At 40.4% G+C, this 19692-nt stretch overlaps 1 pseudogene; it reads right to left on the bottom strand.

The window, feature by feature from the left end:
• Nucleotides 1-495: 495 nt before the first annotated feature.
• LOC148000806 (60 kDa heat shock protein, mitochondrial pseudogene) overlaps nucleotides 496-19692 on the bottom strand; it is a 28448-nt pseudogene continuing 9251 nt past the window's right edge.

Below are 19692 nucleotides of genomic sequence, written 5' to 3'. Positions count from 1 at the left end.
TGTCACACAATTAGATACTTCTCTACTCTGTGCACAATCATCCTTACCCTCCACAGAGAGACTGCTTCTGAACTTCTCGTGTGCTGACACAGCACTACAGTCCTGATGCTAACACAACAATAGAGATGCCTCAGTGATTTAAGTTGAAAGCAGGACACTGGTACATGACTCTTGTACCCAGCATCAGGAATGTACAAATGTCTTTATTCAAAAATACAAAATAACTATCTTTAGGCATGGGCAATGACAGCAGAAAGCCATTATATATTGTCAAAGGAAACAAGAGCTGACGGTTACAGTGATCAGCCCACATTCTCTTCAGTCACTTTCTTTAGATGATGTCTTTGATGTTATCGGGAAGAACCCGCCTTGAGCTTCCTGCCACACTTCATTGAGAAGGGCAAAGCACTATTCTAGAAGTTAGAACACGCCACCTTCTATACCCGCTCCCATCCCAACCATTGCACCCATTCCAGGCTCCTTCTCTTTAGGAATTTATGTCACTACAGCTTCTAGTGTAGTTAGCAAGGAGGCCATCCCAGCGGCATTCGGTAAAGCAGCTCTTAGAATCTTTTTGGGATTAATGATTCCCTTTTCTACCATGTTCACAAAATCTCCAAGCATGGAGTCATAACCAACTTCTGAGGAACTCTGCAGAATTTTCTCAACTATCAAAGACCCTTCAAGACCTGCACTCTTCACAATTATCATTGCAGGAATTTTGAGTGCTCTTTTAATAATTTCCCTACCTATCTTCTGATCTTTCAGGGTTTTTCTAACCTTCACTGTGATGACACCCTTTCTTCCAATTCTTTTCATTGCATCAGAACTGATGTTGTCAAAATCTTTGTCTCCATTTGCAGAAATCGTAGCAACCCAAGCAATTTCTTCAGGGGTTGTCATGGGTTTAGATTATTTCTTAAATTCAACAATTACAGCCTCAACAGCCAGCATCACACCTCTCTGGATTTCCCCTTTGCTGATCTTCTCAAAGCCCTCCGTGGCAACAGACTGTGCCGGAACAGTGGCAGTGGTGGTGCCATCTCCAGCCTGTTCTTTGTGTTATTGGCAACATCCTGAACAAGTTTATCTCTGATAGTTTTATGTTTATCTTTTACACTAATTGACTTTGCAACAGTGACCCCGTCTTTTGTTGCTTTGGGACTTTTCCGATTCTGTTCAATAATTACTGTTCTTCTCTTTGGCCCCATTGTAACAGCTACAGCATTGGCTAAAAGGTCTACACCTGGAGCATCTGCACCAGACTTTACAACTTTGGCATAGGCCCAGGTGAGATGAGAAGCCAGTGCATGAGACACTGGTCTCTGTTGTGGTTTGCCCTGAAGTTATCTGTATTTTGATGCTAATTCCACTGCCCCAAGGACAGCTGCCTAGTCACTACTCAGAACTCAGGTGACTTCACCAGAACCTTCCCCCCATTGAATTTGTAAAGTACAGGTGAGGGGTAGGTAGAAGGAAGAATAGAAGGATAGAAGAAGGCCTGTCATTGGAGGAGAAGGAAAGATGGGCGGGAGGGAAGTTTGAAGGAAGAGGAGGAGACTAGAACAGAAAGGGAGAGACAGGAGAGGGAGAGAGGGAGAAGCCGTGGCAGGACAATGGAGGCTGAAGTAAAGATTCCACTCTGTATTTACAGATTGTTATTAATGTTCCTAAGGGATGGATGGTACTGGGCTTTATATGTTTAGGTGGGCACTTATATCTTATCAATTGAATCTAAGGTTATTGTGTTGTGTGTTCTTTTACATGACGGTTCGAGTGTAGTAAGAGGTGTGTGCAGCTGTTCTGGGCTGCAGCGGAGTTGGGATGTGTTTCCAACAAGAAATTAGCAGGTATCTTGGGGCATCGCGGTGCTAGACCTAGCGAGGTAAAAGACAACTATACTTTGTTATTTTTATATTTTTACAACAACAGGTCTCATTTGGTAAAGGACTGTGGGTAGTCAAAACATTTCTGTGGGTGGTGGCAGGAGAGCAATAGTTGAGGCAGGCCATCTGCAGCGAGCGAGGCTATGTCTCCCTTTTTATTTCGGTTTTGTTATATTTGGACACTGTCTTTGTGCTCTCTGGTTATTCTGGTTAAGGGTTAATCTATCTTGTTGATTTTCTCAAAGAACCAGCTCCTGGTTTTGTTGATTCTTTGTATAGTTCTTTTTGTTTCTATTTGGTTGATTTCAGCCCTGAGTTTGATTATTACCTGCTGTCTACTCCTCTTGGGTGTGTTTGCTTCTTTTTGTTCTAGAGCTTTCAGGTGTGATGTCAATCTGCTGACGTATGCTCTCTCCAGTTTCTTTTAGGAGGCACTCAGAGCTATGAGGTTTCCTCTTAGCACTGCTTTCATTGTGTCCCATAAGTTTGGTTATGTTGTGCCTTCATTTTCATTAAATTCTAAAAAGTCTTTAATTTCTGTCTTTATTTCTTCCTTGACCAAGGTATTATTGAGTAGAGCGTTCTTCAACATCCATGTATATGTGGGCTTTCTGTTGTTTTTGCTGTTATTGAAGACCAGCCTTAGTCCATTGTGACCTGATAGGATGAAAGGATTATTTCAATCTTCTTGTATCTGTTGAGCCTTGTTTTGTGACTAATTATATGGTCAGTTTTGGAGAAGGCACCAGGAGGTACTGAGAAGAAAGTATATTCTTTTGTTTTCGGATGAAATGTTCAATAGATATCTGTTAAATCGATTTGGTTCATAACTTCTGTTAGTTTCACTGTGTTTTTGCTTAGTTTCTCTTTCCATGATCTGCCTATTAATGAGAGTGGGGTGTTGAAGTCTCCCACTATTATTGTGTGTGGTGCAATGTATGCTTTGAGCTTTAGTAATATGGTGGTCTCACCTATGCTCTCAGGTGTGTCAGCATTCCTGGGAGACAAACTCTGTCTCGTTGGGATTTGGGTACGGAGAGCTGTGGCACAGGGTCAACTCCAGGTACAGATGGAAACCAGAAGGATCCTGTCCCTCACTTGCCGTTTTCTATAAAACCTTATCCTGATGATTCCTTGGGGCTTTTCTCCACCAGACCTGTCTTGTGGGTCAGCAGTGAGATAAGCCCCAAACATTAGCATGTGAATAAAGGCCCTGGTGTGATTGTATCCGATTGACTCTTGATTGGTCTTTAGGGGTTCGGGAATGCTTCTTGGTACAATTGAGGAAAAAATGGAACAGATTTACACTGTAATTTTATACTGCTTGAAAAGTTTTGCTGGGACATACAAGCAATGGAAGAAAAAAATAAAGTGTAGTGTTGGAACACTGTACCTTCCACTCATCAACTTTGTGTATGTATGTATGTATGTATGTATGTATGTATGTATGTATGTATGTGTAAATACTGTGTGGTGTGAGTATGTGTTGGAACTTGTTCCATCCTCCAACTGTGTGCACATATGTATATACACATGTATACATGTACATGTGTGCTTGGAGCTTGCTTGTTGGGGCTTTCGTCCAGTCATTCATTATGTGAATGTGTATGTGTCTGTCTGTCTATCTGCATGTAAGTAAGTAAGTATGTATGTATGTCTGTATGCATGTGTGTCTGTCTGTCTGTCTGTCTGTATGTATGTATGTATGTATGTATGTATGTATATGCATGAGATTATTGCAGTATACCTTTGCTTTATCCGCTCAATGTGTATGTATGTGTATAAATTTTCTCTTTTCTTTTCTTTCTTGATGACTCCCAAGGAGTTAAAAAAGTTCAGAGTTTTTCACTGGCCACAGGGAGTGCCAAACCCAGTAAATTAAACTTTGTTCCCTCAGAGAAAAGCCTGCTGAATATTCTTTCTAATCACTGTCTGCTGGAGGCGGCAACTCCTGTCAGCTGCTCTCAGCAGTGACCCCCACTGGGTACCTGCCTTGGTTGACCCTATGGTGTTAAAGCTGGTTTTTGGCAGTGTGACTTTCTCATTGGAAGAAGCCAAGAAGTAATGGAGAGAAGAAAAGAAGCAAGGAAGTGGTGCAGGGCGGAGGCTCCTGAGCTCCTGAGCTCAGCTGTGGACACCCATCCCTGGGAGCTGCAACTCCTCTACTGAGGAGGCTTCCTCTCAGAGCTGTGTCTCTGGATGCTCTTTTGGGATTCTACCCCTCCCAGAGCTGTGTGCTTACTGCGTTTCCAAGTCCAGGACACCTTCCCATCCAAGTAGGAAGGTCAACAGTAAAAATAATTTGATTGATTCATTCACTTATCGACTAATATTTCATAAACACCTATTGTATATCATAATAGTAAGTATTCCACAGAGTTCCTATCTTCAACTACACTACAGTGAAGAAGAAACTGGAAGGTAGTATTGCGAAAGAGTACATTGTGTCATCTATCTGTGTAATGGTGGCTCTTCCCTCCATTTCAAATCTGATCTCCCTGTGCTTCTGGCCATATGTCTTTGGTCTTTACATATCACCTAAACCTAAGGATTAGTGATATTTCCTCTAGCCTCTACCCCAACAACTAATTCATAATCATCTCTTGAGTTCCAGTATAAAGGACACCTGCTGACTTCCCATTTCTGGTTGTGAGCTAATGGTCCATTGAGCTCCATCCAATTTGTTACCACTTCTTCAACATTTGCTTTGCCCATTCCATCCCATGTCCTCCATGACTGGAGTGTTGTCACTGTTTGCTGACCTAGATCACTGTTCTATTTCAGAGTATGTGTGGCATCTGTGATATGTGTAGAAAGTTGCAGAAATCCCTGTTTTAGCATGTCCAGTTATGGAGGGCTGTGAGAGATAGTTTCCAGAGCTGTTTAGAGGGAGGCAGAAGCCATTTGGAACTCAGTGCAAACACATACCATTGATCTAACCTGCCTCTTTGGTGTGAAGAGGAAAACTGGACCAGTTCTATGGGCTTTACCTCTGGGAATCTGGGCCTGTCCTTTTCATTACTCTCAGGTCACTAAAGTCAGATGAAGCCAAAATGGACAGATTTCTTTGTCTTTGGCTCCACCCTCTTTGCTCCTTCATGGTTTTCTGCTTACATGCTCTTTGAGCCCAGCCTTAGTTGGGACCGCAGCAGATGTAACATCTCTCTGCTGCTCTGGTCTAACTTTCCTGAGACAGGAACTATTTTTCTTTTTCTTTGCAGCTTCTGTAAATAGCCCGCTCACAGTTATTTCATTCTCTGCATTGCTCCTCCCATTAAGAGGAGCACAGGATGCTGCAAATTATGAGAGTGAGGTCAGAAGTGGCTCCTGCATATGGCTCCTCTGTAACGTTGTTGGTTAGCTGTGGTTATGGTCCCTCCTTGTAAAATGAAGTTGTTTATGATATTACCTAATGTAACTTATGAAAATTAAAGGAAATATTTTGTGTATAGATCAATGTCTGACTCACATACATATCATGTATAAAGTCATAAGAAATATCATGGACTGTAGAGGTTCTGGAAGTACAGACTTTTTTCTTCTTCTTCTTCTTTAGCTCTTGCCTATTGTTTCCAGGAAATTTATGTGACCACTTGTGGTCATCAGCACCCTCTCGAGGTTCTTGTTATCATTAGTACAAGGATTTAAGAAGATACTCAAATGGAATTCAGGCACGTTTTTGTTAGAATTTAATGGCACGAGTCTCTAATGTGGGGGATCCTGGAGTAGGGAAATATAAATAAAAGGTTCTGCAGAGGTGGTGCTGTGTGTGTTTATCTGGCTGTGTCCCCTTCAAGGGTGATGTCTGCATGGTCATAACACCAGACTTTCCGCAAACATGTCAGTCTTGTAGAATTAGAATCTACTTTAGTACAAATGTATTTTTAATATTCATTATGATGCTCTGTCAGAATGATACTTACAGGATCATAACATAGTTGTTTCTTTTAATTAAAAATAATTTATTTCAAGAATTGCTCTTAAATCTGCATTTTTCCCTCAAAAGTTTTTAAAGTTTTAAAGTTTTTTCCTGAGTCCATTTCCTAATTATGAAACACAAAATATCTGAAAATATTAAAAACTTACTCAGTCAACTCTTTTTTTATAGTAGTGTATACTCATCCAAGACTTTTTATATTACTAAGTAAGCCTCCTAAATTGATTTTTGGGATACTTTTTAATTTTTCTCAATGAGTTTAAAAAATAGCAGTCTTTAACTCAACCAACTCTACTATAGAGAGCCTAATTTACATTCCAAGGCTCTAGTGTAAGTTAAAATGTCAGGTAAATAAATGAAATAACTTGACCACAGTAAGCCATGCAAAATATTTTTTCATTAACATTTTAAAAATTGCTAATAGTTTTGCACCATATCATATATAGGTCAATTATTCTGCTTGTAGTTTATGAATCTTTAAATAATTATATACTCACTAGGAAAGTGTACTCCTTTACAACTTTGCAACAAGTGGGATGATTTATCAGTTATCCAGAGTCACTACATCATTTCTGTGTTCCTGGAGCTGTGAAATATTTTTAACCAGGTCTAATGAGAAATATTGTCAGCTTCAGTGCTGAAATTGCTTGTGTTCAATTCTTAAGCTCCTGTGAAAAGCAACTCTAACTTGTGCCCTTGGCGTGGCAGTTCCCTATCTTATATCTCAGTGTAGTGAGTTTCTATCTTATTCCCTTGTTACGGCAGATCTCTGTCTTATGCCCTCAGCATGGCAAATCACACCTCAGGTGTTCAACCTGATGTGCACTGTGCTGTCAGTGAGTGTGTGCTTAGAAAAGGAAACCTGACCTAGATAATTCGCCTAAAGCAAAAGGAATGGAAAATGGACCTGCTTACGTAAAGCAATGATGCATGATTTTGAGTTACCTAATAGTTTGGGTTTTCTACACCCTTTCCTTACCCTTCCAACCTAACTAATTAAGTATGCTTACTTAAAGTTCTTAATAGAACTTAACATTTATCTCCCACATTTTCTCAGTTCTGTTCATTAGAAACTAAAGGAGGCATATTTATCTTGTGTTTTAGAGTCGTATTGCTGTGAAGAGACATAATGACCATGGTAACTCTTATAAAGGAAAACATTTTAATTGGAGCTGGCTTACAGTTTCAGAGGTTTGGTCCATTACTGTCATGGAGGGCAGCATGGCAGCATGCAGGCAGACATATTGCTGGACGAGGGGCTGAGAGTCTACATCTTGATCCAAATGCAGAAGAAGGGGACTGAAAATACACACTGTGTACAGCTTGAGCATCGGAGTCCTCAAAACCCACCCCCACAGTGACACACTTTCGCCAAGAAGGCCACTCCTACTCAACAGGGCCACATATCCTAATAGTGTCTTTCTCTATGGGCCAAGCATTAAAACACATGAGTCTGACAGAGGGCATTCCCATCCAAATGACCACATCTTGGGTTCATCTTCAAGTGGAAGGGTTTTTTACTTCTTTTTTTGGCATTAATTTACAGGAAGGAAATAGGACTGAAAAATAAAGACCAAATGAATATTGTTCTTTGGACTTTAAAATACAAACATCGTTTATCTGTTCTTCATTCATTCTGTGTGTATTTGTGTGTGTGTATATGTATTGTATTATGTGTGGTATGTATGTGCCAGTGTATGTCTTCTCAAGTGTCTTCCTTCATCACTTTCTATTATTGCCTTGATACAAAGTCTTTCACTGAACCGTAAGCTTGCTGCTTTGGCTAAGCTGCCTGGCTAGCAAGCTCTTGAGATCTACATAGCTCTGTTCCACAGTGCTTTGGCTATAAGCAGCTATATGTGGCATTTAACATGGGTGCGGGCATTCGAACTTAGGTACATATGCTTGCACAATAATATTCTTATTCATCTTCTAAGCATTTATATGTTCCTATAAAACAAATTTCCAAGGAACAAAACAGTATTATCCATTGATGGCCTCTCAGTGAGTCTCTGTCTTCTATGGGATTATGAATGTTTGCAATTTACTTTATTGTGAAGCTGTGTCTTGCATCCCAACATCTTAGGTCAGGTTCTCAAGTTAGATTCTGAGAAGAGGGTTCTATCCAAGTGATGTTTTACATTAAGATCCAAGGGAAATTAAAAAAAGACAAGGTAGAGCTGGGATGGAAAGAGGAAAAAACTAAAGAAGACTGACATCTCAGGAAAAAGCATGCTAGTGGCTTTGGCTTTATCCTTTGGTAGAATGCAGGGTGTGTAGGGCATCTCAGAGTCATCAAAGCCCAGAGCGAGGAAATTAGACAGGCCCAGGCCAACACTGATTCCTAAAGGGTCCGCATCTACCCAAGATCGCCATCCTCTCTGGATACTACACAGTGGCCTTTCTATTGGAAGCACCCTAAATCTGATGGCGAAGGTGCACAAAAACCCATCAGTAGACAGCTGATGAGATGTGCTGCACCACCATACTGATCTTGTCTGCTTTAGAACAGTACAACTTGGTGTTGATGTGTGACTCTGGACAAACTCTCTCACCAGTTCAAAAGTAGACAGTTTCCATTGGATTTCATTTGCTAATAAACCAGGCCTATATTTGGGGTAGCTTTTTTCTCTGACACCCCACTCTAAGGCACATCTGTTTTGAGGCCAACAAATTTCTGCTATGTAGAATGAGTTCATTCTTTTCTTTCCCTCAAGACACTGCAGGAATAGAAATATCTTCCATGGGATGGAGTCTCTCCAGGTCTGGTGGTTTTTATCATTCAACCCCCAGAAATAAGGGGCTGGCAGAGGCTGTGGTTTCAAAGAACCACAAGACAATTATATTCGAGTCTCATGAACATGAGTAATTTCTCCCTGAGGCTAGACTACTGGCCTCTAACTCCAGCTGCAGTTTCACAACCTGAGCTACAGGTTCATAGTGACATTTTACATTCTCTCCCATGGGTAAAGGAAAGAGCAGAGTTCACATAAGTAGGTCAGAACTGGTTCAGAGAAGCTCCTTTCTGGTTGTTGGTATCTGAGGGGAACTGAGGGCTCATGCTTGAACCAACTTTTAAATATATAAACTACCACCTCTGCCTAGGTTGACACTTGTACTACTTTGAGATATAGTGTTTTCTCTCTGAATTATCAGAACAAAGGCATTGTATGTCACCCCTGTATAAAATTGTTTCTATGAACACAATTGCATAAAATCATCCAAGATGATGGCTAATTAGAATGGAGTCAACTAAGAGGAGAACTCTACAGGGAACTGATACTAACAGTAGGAGTTCACTCATAGATGAATGGTCAGATAGTTTGAGAAAGAACCTAGTATGTTATCAGGAATCTAAAGAGCTAAGAGGTCAAATAGGCAAAGATAACAAGGTCAAATGCTTAAAAGACAATCAGCCAAAGAACAGGAAATTCAAGGTGATTTGTGAACTTTTCGGAAAGAATATTCCTTAAATAGCTGAGGTCAGAAAAAATGATGTTAGATGTCAGTGCGTTGAAGACGGAATAAAGGAATAAAATCAGCAGATGTAAAAGATCTTAAGGCTGTTGGCTCAGGGATAAGGATGTTTGCTGGCAAGTAATCTGAATTCAGCGGCTACATAGCTGAAGGAAAGATTCAACTGCGATGAGTTATTCTCTGACCACCACATTGGGTTGGCACATAAACCATATGTTGGCACATAAACACACAGAATGAGGAAATAAATTTTAGTGTATCTTTTAAAATAAAGCTATTATTTATATGGTAGAAGGAAAACAGGGCAAAGTCACATTCATGGGAAAATTGTTTTGCATTTTTCCTTAATTATGGAAAAAAGTTTCACATAAGAGCATGAGATGCCAAAAGAGATATGGGGCAGTTCTGAGTGAAATTAGCACTAACTCTCAAACTGGGTAGAAGGCGACATGTGGGTACAGGCGGACAGCTAACCATAGACCCATTGTCTCTATGCAGGGCACAAAGGCCGAGCGATCGTGAATGAATGCTGTACCCCACAAGGAGTGGACATTTAGCTAGTAACTTATTCTTTGCATTTTAGAATTATGTAAATATCACCAGAACTCATATTGAAAATGTACCCAACACTGTCTTTCATGTCCGTTTTCACTGGGTTCCTATTTTACCCCTGGCCCCAGATAACCACAATTTTGTGCTTCATTCACCTGTTTCTGGGTAACACATAGGTGGTCTCTGAGTGTGCCTTCTGGCATTTAGCACAGTGTTTCTGAAGTTTTATTGTAAAATGTATTAGTACGTTGTATTAGCAACTTGTTCAGATTTGTTGTTAAATTATATATTCTATGGTCTAGACCTATTCTATGGTCTAGACATCAAATTTAGAATATTTCCGGTTTACAGCTACTATTTTCAAGTTTGGTGTATTCAGAACAATGTCTCTATGGACTTTGAATACAGATGTTTCGGGGTCATCTACTGAATTTACCTGGGGACATCTGTGTAGAATTGCTACATATATGGCAAATATAACTCTTCAAAATAAATTTTTTTTATTCTTGAGAATTTTACACAGACACACACAAGCAAACAGACACACGTTGACACACAGACACAGGCAAACAGACACAGGCAAACAGACACACAGATACACACACACACACAGAGAGAGAGAGAGAGAGACAGAGAGAGAGAGACAGAGACAGAGACAGAGACAGAGAGAGAGAGACAGAGAGAGAGAGACACAGAGAGAGAGACAGAGAGAGAGAGAGAGACAGAGAGAGAGAGAGAGACAGAGAGAGAGAGAGAGAGTTAATTGTGATGACTACCATAACACAGCAATTGACAGAAGGAAGAATTTATTTGTCCTTGAGGTGTAGAGGACTGAGTCCATTACAGGTGGGAGGTAGCCATGGTGCTTGAGGAGCAAACTGGCAGCTGACACCTTGCACCACCAGAATGAAGTAGAACAAAGGAAGTGGAAGTAGGACATGTCCTTCTGCTCTCAAACCCCATGTCCACTGATTTCCTTCTCTGTCAAGAACATACCCCCTAAGCGTCCTAAAACAGTACCCCCAACTGGGGTCTAAGTATCAAAATACCTGAGGTTATGGGGGAGACATTTTCATTCAAATATACGACAAAATAGGATCATATCATCTTTCCATGTACCCCAACAACACACACCACATTTTTACAACATGTCCCTATTCCAATTTCATGCCTTAAAAAAAAAGAGAGACCACTGAGTCCAATTCATGCTTTCCATGTGTACATTGGTGTAGAGCCGTTCCCTGGAGAATGGGGAACCTACTGATGCCCACTCCAAGAAAAGAATTATTCTCCCTTACTATTTAACTTTTTGAGTAACTTTCAAACCTGTCTCTGAAAGGACTGTGCACATGTGCTTTCCCGTCAGCTGTGTCTGATCCGTCCACATTGTTCCTGGCCTTGTTCTGGTTTGCTGTCATCTGTTTTGGATTATGGTTCCTCTAATGGGTGCAAAGTGGTTGCTTATTTGTGGCTGTAATTTGCATTTCCCTAGTAACAGATGATATGTAAAAATTTTTTTTTCTCCTGCACTTTTAAGATAATTTATTTAGGGGCATTCTGTATGCAAATTGATAGTGCTTGAAGATAAATATCCCCACATGCCCAGGTATTGACTACTTCATCCACAGCTCTCAGTCTGGGCTTGGAACCAGCCTGATTCTCTCTGTGTGTGAGTTATTTTCTTTCCTAAGTCCTGCCATGATGGACCGGAGGCCAAATTTAAGTGGAGGCAAAATAAGCCCAATTTTCTAAATCATGTGTTAGGCAATTTACTACAGTGATGTAAGTCTGAGCAATAAACAAACGGTGTGCTATAGAAAATTATAAAGAGCAAACCCAGAAGCACTCGGCTTTCTTATTGTCCGATGTCAAGACTAAGTGATGCTCACAGCCCTCGGTATTGTATGCCCTCAGCAAATGTGCTGTAGACTGTTCCTGGCCTTGCCATTCTCTTAACGCCATTCGCTGAACAAAACTAAAACTTACTGGATTTAACTCAGCCACCATATTCTTCTTTTGTGCTGCTTCTACAAAGTGTTTAGGTGCAAGATTATCTTGGTTTATTATTTTATCTCCTGAGATGGTTTATTGTCTGCACTAAATTTAGGTTTTCAGTCCATCTTGAGTTAATATTAATGAGAAAAATAAGATCCAGGTCAAGAGTCTTTCTTTTCTCCTCCTCCTTCATCCTCTTCCTCCCCCTCATACCTCCTCCTCCCCCTATACTTCTGTCTTCCTCCTTTTTCCTCCTCCTCCTCCTTCCTCCTCATCCTCCTTCCTCCTCGTCCTCCTTCCTCCTCCTTCCAACTTTTCTTCTCCACTCTCTCCCTATTCTTACCTTTTCCTCTCCCTTCTTTTCTTCCCTTCCTTGCTTGAAGTGAAAACTTCTAGTTCTTTGGAAAGTTAATTATGGAAGATGATGTTTTGCTGGGGCACACAGGTGAAAGAATTATTGCTAAATCAAAGACGTGAAAGAATGTTTTCATGAAGCAGACACAGGTTAAAGGATGTTTTGATATAGCAAACATATTGAAGGTCCTGTTATGAATATAAATATGACCCCTCAGACAGTGGGAGATGAGCACTGAGCATTGGTTTGGTTTGCTCCACTTTGCTATCCTTTGCTAAAGACACACATTTATTGGTTTGCCTTCCATAGAGTTGTCGAGCTCAACTTGTGGTAGCCTCCTAAGAACTGCTTGTGAGGTTCTTGTGGCAGCTTGCCGCTTCAGTGGCCTTGCCTCAAACTGGTTGGTGAGCCTGGAGGTTTCTTCAGGATTGAACTATAGCTTCCAGGTGTCTGCTTGCTAAAGAGACTGGACCGTAGCTGCTGGTTTGTCCCTGGTGTCTGCCTGCCTAGAGGACTGGTCTGCAACTGCTGAATCTTATTTGATGTTTGCTATAGGACTGGACTACTGCCAAAGAAAATCAAGCTTGCCCCCAAAGAACTACACTGAGCAGGTCCACTTCCTCCATACTTTAATGACTTTTCTCTTCTACTCCCTCTGTTGGGTGAGGAGAGGTTGAACCCGTATTGAAAGTAGGTTGCAAAAAATGTATGCCTATACTCACTCTTCCTTCTTTTCCTTTCTCCTGTTTTTCTTCATCCCCCTCATCTCCTTTCACCCCTTTCTCCTCCCTAGGCTCCTTCCTTTCTGCTTAATGCTTTTAATCGTCTTCCTCCTCGTCCCCTTCTTTCTCTCCCCCTCCACTCCTCCTTCTCCTTGCCCTCACACTCCTCCTCCTCCTCTTGCTCCTCTTTTCTACTCTCCTTCCCACCCTTTCCCTTCTCTTCTCCACCCACATGCCCACCTCTTCCTGCTGCTTTCCTATTCCAATTATTCCAGGAACATTGACTGAGATAACTGCTTTCTCCATCACGTTCCTCTGCTCCTCTGCTAGAGTTTATTTGAATATTATATCTATGTGTATCTAGTTCTGTTTTTTGTCTACTTTATTGATTTATTTGTCAATAACTTGCCAGCACCAAATGACCTGATTATTGTAGTTCTGTGTATATAGTAAATCTTATTGTTTAGTACATTCTATCCCCCTGACTTCATCACTTTTCTGCAAGATTGTTCTGATCTTGCTCTTTTGCCTTTCTGCATAAATATTAGAATCTGCTTATTGATCCCTACAAAGTGATTTTCTGAGGTTTCCACAGGAAATGCACCCAGCTTATAGATTAAACTAAAGAAAAGCTGACATTCTGACCAAAACTGAGCCCTCGTCAGCAGAAACATGCACTCACTCCAGTCTGGCAGACCTTTGACCCATTTCAGTCTGGCATTTTCTTCTTTAGATATGGTACTATTTTGCTAAATTTTCTTCATGTTTGGTACTAATACACATAATGTTGTTACTAATTTCAAATCTATTTTTTCATTTTAAACATACAAAACAAAAACACTTTCATTTATTAGCCTTGTACTTTACATCTTTGTTATAAGATAGTAGTTTTTAATGTCCAGAAGCATTTTTCACATATGTTTTACATTTTGTGCACACATACTCACTCGTGTCATTTGAGAATGTAACAGTTTATATCACACTTTCTTTTAGCTATGTCTTTTCCTTATTTTTTTAACTTGGAAGTAATTTCTACTTATTACCTTTGTTTCTTAAGATTATAATATAAATACATCATTTCGCTCTTCTTTTTCCTCCCTCAAAATCCTCCCACATATATATATTCCTAAATACAACCTTCTCAGATTATGTAATGTTACTTTTATGTGTGTTTTCAGGGCCGATCATTTGGTATAGTCACTTGATGTTCCTGTGGAAGATGATTTCTCCCGTTCTCAGCATTTCTTAGTTGTGTGCAGTTCTTTGTGTAGGGTGTAAACTGGGTGGACTGTCCCCTGTCAACTTTATCCTGTCCATTGTTGTCCTGTCCCGTTCACATTTGGGGAGTCATGTTGGTGAAACTTCTAACACCACCAGGAAACAACCTCACATCTTTTGCAAAGTTTTCTTATGTTTCTGGATTAGCTAAGACTTTCAATTATGTTCATGAAGCCAAGCATGTAGCATGGCTTCAGAGAACAATCGCAGGTGAGTGGCATGGAAAGACTGTAGAAGGCAGAGGCCTGAGAAGACAGCAGTAATGTGTCTTCAGTACATGACTGGGTATTTGTGACCATGAACTCTCAACAATATGACTTCCTGCAAAAGACCACAATGTTATCAGCACAAACAGGAGGGGCTCATAAAGTCCTTCCCCAAATTCAGGAACTACAGGCAATGGATGGCTGCAGAGAGGAGGAGGGGGAGTTTACTTTTATTGTTAGACCTATACCCATGTATAGGTAACATTAATGGACCTTAGTAGTTTATCTATCTATCTATCTATCTATCTATCTATCTATCTATCTATCTATAACCTATTTATCTACCTACTTACCTATCTGCAAACACACACACACACACACACACACACACACACACACACACACATACACACCAGTTATAGAAGAAGGGGGCATGGATTTGACACTGGGATGCAGAGAGACACACGAGAGCTTGTGGGTAACAAAGGAGAAATAGATATGATGAAAATGCATTGTATTTCTGTACTAAAGTCTCAAAAACAATATTGAAAGAAGAAAATAGTAAAAAGAGAATTTTCTCTTTCTTCTTTGAAAGGAGTGCTGGGAAAAAATACCCGTAATCTAATCCTGATTTTAAGACCGGAGAATCTGCTTTTTCAGTATAAATATTTCTTTACTCAAGTTCAATTTCTTTTAACCATTCTGAGAAGTGTGAGATATGATTTCAGATGACAAATGCCAGGTAAGCACAAGACTGCTGAGCGGTATCCCAAGCTCCACTGGATTCAATTTGCTAATATTTTCTTGAGGACTTTTACATCCTCAAAAAATGCATGTGCCTGTAGTTTTTCTGTTTTGTAGTGCCTTATGTTTTTAATTACAATAGTGATCAGTTCATATTATGAATTAAGAAGTGTTTATTTTTAAATTCTTGAAAGAGCTTATGAAGGGTTGGTGTAATTTCTTTCTTTAAAAGTTCTAAATAATTCACCAGTGAAGGTAGCTGGGTCTAATGCTTTCTCTCTTTCTTTGAAAAGTTACTAGTTATTAATTTTACTTTTTTAGTAAATGTTGACTAGGTATGTCTCAAATGCTTCTAGTTGTGAATTCCCATTGGCTGTTTTTTCAAAAGTCAATCTATTTTCATATTTCTGGTCATTGAGTTCTTAATAATATTTCATTATTATTTGAAAATCTATAAGATCAATAGTGATAACCTTCTATTTCCAAATTATCAACTTGTGTCTGCTCTTTGTATACTCAGTTTTCTTGACTAAAAGTATCAATTTCACTGATTTAAAAAAAATCAAGTGTTTTTGTTGTTTATTATTCTCTATTGCTTCCTCATTTTCAGATGGGGTTATTCTTGTTACCTCGTATGCATATCTTCTTTCTTCTCTATGTCTATGTTGTGTCCTTTCTCTTCCTCCCTATAGTCATGGCTCAGACACTTTTTTAAAAATACATTCCCTCTTTTCCAAGATACACATTTGAAATTACAGTTTATTGCTAGTCTTCCTTTTGCTGCATTTTAATAAGCTGCAAATTAATTTTGGTACAGTTTAACTAGTTTTAAATCTCTCCTGGCACTGGAAAAATCTGTTATGTTATGTGTATTTATGTTTTGCCTATATATACATATGTGTACCATGTGGCTCAGATATCAAATATTCTGACTATAAAACTTAGACTTACCTTAAAATCCCAGTTTTCTCATTTCAACCTCCTGAGTAATAAGAATGTTATTCTTCTATGTCTGACTAAAAACTTGATTTTCTAAGGTATCTCGTTAAAAATAATTTAAAAACTGACTACCTACCTGACACATGCAAATATACTTGCATACATGTACAAGTACTTGCACACATAAACACCCTTTATTTACTTTAGACTGAAGCGTGCAGGTACAATGTTATAGGGACTATGGAAATTAGCCTGTATGTACACTGAATTAATACATTTAATTGACATGGTTAGAAGTGCATGAATTCTGTTTTCTCATGCCAAGCTAGACTCATGCTTCTTCAACTTCGTTGAAACAACATTTCTCAGTCATCTTCATGTGCTGTTCTGATGCCTTCTAACCAGAAACCTTGTATTTCTGGATCACATTTCTTCACATTGTTGAAACTCAAACACAAATAACACAGTTCAAATTTCTATGGTTGAGTTGGCTCCCTGGCTTAGCATATGCAGCCCTTGGGCTAGCCTCAGTGTTCTTACCAAGCAATTCTCAAAGCAATGGCTGCTAAGTTGCCTTACAGGGGCTGCCATCCTGAGGATTGTGTCCGTAGCAGTGACATCCAGCCTTTATTGCTGTCCTTTTTATGTTGCTCTTATATAGTTTCATTTTTCTCAATTTTATTTGTCAATTTGACACAGGCTAGAGTCTTCTGAGAGAAAAGCTCAGTTACCCAGATCAAGTTAGCTTGTAGGCATTGTCTTTCCTGCTGATGGTTACAGGAGGGAGCCCTTTGTAGGTATCACCATTCCTAGGTAGATGGTTCTGATCTGTTTCAGAAAGATTACTCTCTCACATGGATAGGTCTCAAGTCGGGCCAGACATTGATTGCCCAGTTCCTCATTTTCTGTCCCCTCTTCATCCATGTGCATCTTGTAGACAGGAAAAATGTAGGGGTTGTGGCTGAATTGCTGCGCTCCTCTCTACATTGGAAGTATTGCCTGGCTCAGAACATGGCCACTTCAGTCTCTGTATCCCCAGCTGCTACAGTCACCCCCATAGATTCCTGGGTGCCTCTCCTATGCCAGGTCTCAGGCAGATCCCAGAGATGTACCCCACCAATTTTGGTTCTCACTCCCAGCTCTCTCCTGCCTCCCTTCCACCCATACCTGGTCCCCACCCCATTCCTCTCTTTATCCTTTTCCTCATGCAGTTGCTTCCCTTGATCCAGCTCTGGAATCGATTTTATCTCCCCTTCTGAATGAGATTTACACATTCTCCCTTGGCCTCTCCTTTTTCCTTAGATTTTTTGGGGTCTGTGGATCACAGTGCGGTCATCCTGTATTTATGGCTAATGTCTAATTATAGATGAGTAGATATTGTACCTGTCTTTCTGGATCTGGGTTACCTTACTCTGGATAATATTTATTTTTTAAGTTCCATTCACCTGTCTGCAAAAGTCATGATGTACTTGTTTTTAATAGCTGAACAGTATTCCCCTGTGTAGATGTACCGCATTTCCTTTATCCATTCTTCAGTTGAGCGATATTTAGGTTGTTTCCAGGTTCTTGCTCTTATGAATAAAGAGGCTATATACATAGTTGGGCAAGTATCCTTGTGGTATAGTGAGGTAGCTTTTGTGTATATGCCCCAGAGTGATATCTTGGTCTTGGTGTAGAACTATTTCCAATTTTCTGAGAACCTGCCAAATTGGTTTTCAAAGTGGTTGTACAAGTTTGCACTCCAATCAGTCTTTGCCTGAGTTCACCTGTCTCTCTGACTTGCTTATCCTGCACCTGTCCTTCTGACTGACATGGCCTGCTCCTGGGCAGCAAAAGTCTGCCTGAGTTGAGGCCCAGGGCATAGCAGCAGAAGGAAAAGTGGGAAGTGAAGGGACAGTGGAATATGTCTTTGGGAACCAAATCCAGGGAGTGGGGCAGTTCATCTGGCAGGTAGGTCACTCATATGTTCTTCTGAATGCTGTGCAGTATCTGAGCAGTAGAAGTCTACCCAGTTGGGACCAGGGGCCAGGAAGGGGGCAGTGATGGGGTGGGTTCATGAGGTAGTGGAGTGAGTTTGGGAAACTAAATTGTGGGCAGTGCCAATGGCTGACAGGTCACTCACCTCTTCTTCTGACTGGCATGGCTTACTCCTGGGTAAATAATTTATTGTTAATATTATATTTTATTAATTCTTTGTGAGTTTTACTTTATGCATCCCAATCACACTCATCTCTCTGATTCTTCCTAGCTACGAAATTAGGACATCTTCTGTGAGATAAGAATGTAGGGCTCTGGAAGCTGGTGAAAGGATGTTCTGCTAAGGCAAGCACGTGAAAGGACACTTGCTAACAACAGGCATCGCCTTACATTGCATAGTTGAGTTTCATTTGTCAGGACTTCACAGAGAGAAACACACCAAAAACAAAACAAAACAAAACAAAAACAAAAAACCCTCTGCTAGTGTGCTGCAGTTTCTTGCTGCTTCTAGGGACTTAGGCTGATTGACAGAATGATGTCATCTGAGACAGATGCATGTGCTGAGGCAAGACCCATGGAGGACGTGTGCTGTTTGGGATATAAATAGGACTCGATGGACTATGATGGAGGCTGAGCTTGGCTTGGTCATGGAGCTGTCTGTGCAATGCTTTGAGTCTTGGGTCTTCATTGATCTTCTCTTCCCTGAGAGAGGCATAGCTGAGAACTTTTCCTGGTGTTACTGCTAGCCCTGGTACCTCCTGTAGAGGCTGAGGCCTGGCCTTCTCTGCTAGGTAATGCCACAGCTACTGACTGATGTTTGCTATCCCAACTCTACTGAACTGGACAGCTGGTTACGCATGAAGTGTTTGGGAGTGGATAGAGCTGCTGTTAATCTGTAATCTAAATTGCCAATTTCTAGACAACACAGTCAAGAGTTGCTCCAAAGAACCAATCTATCTATCTATCTATCTATCTATCTATCTATCTATCTATCTATCTTTCTTTCTTTCTTTCTTTCTTTCTTTCTTTCTTTCTTTCTTTCTTTCAAACTTTTTTCCATTTTTATTAAATTGGGTATTTCTTATTTACATTTCAAATATTATTCCCTTTCCCAGTTTCCTGTCCATCAGACCCCTAACCCCTCCCCCTCCCCTTATATATGGGTGTTCTCCCCATCCACTCCAATTAGTGCCCCCACAACAATCCCTACACTGAGGGTCCAACCTTGACAGGACCAAGAGCTTTCCCTTCCACTGGTGCCCCAATAAGGCTATTCACTGCTACATATGTAGTTGAAGCCCAGGATCAGTCCATGTATAGTTTTTGGGTAGTGGTTTAGTCCCTGGATGCTCTGGTTGGTTGGCATTGTTGTTCTTATGGGGTTGCAAGCCCCTTCAGCTCTTTCAGTTCTTTCTCTAATTCCTCCCACAGGATCCCGTTCTCAGTTCAGCAGTTTGCTGCTAGCATTTGCCTCAGTATTTGACATGTTCAGGTTGTCTTTGGTGTTAGCTTGTCTTGCTGTTTCTGATGGTGGCTTGACCCTCCTGTGGACATGTGTGTCAGCATTCCTGTAGACCTGTTTTCCTGTTTTCTTTTAGCCAGCTATGGGAACAGAGTGTTCTGC

The sequence above is a fragment of the Rattus norvegicus genome, chromosome 15 (genome assembly GCF_021556685.1).
Source record: "Rattus norvegicus strain SHRSP/BbbUtx chromosome 15, alternate assembly SHRSP_T2T, whole genome shotgun sequence".
Classification (NCBI taxonomy): domain Eukaryota; kingdom Metazoa; phylum Chordata; class Mammalia; order Rodentia; family Muridae; genus Rattus; species Rattus norvegicus.
The sequence above is the reverse complement of the archived record's forward strand: the minus strand, read 5'-3'. Positions and strand labels throughout refer to the sequence as shown.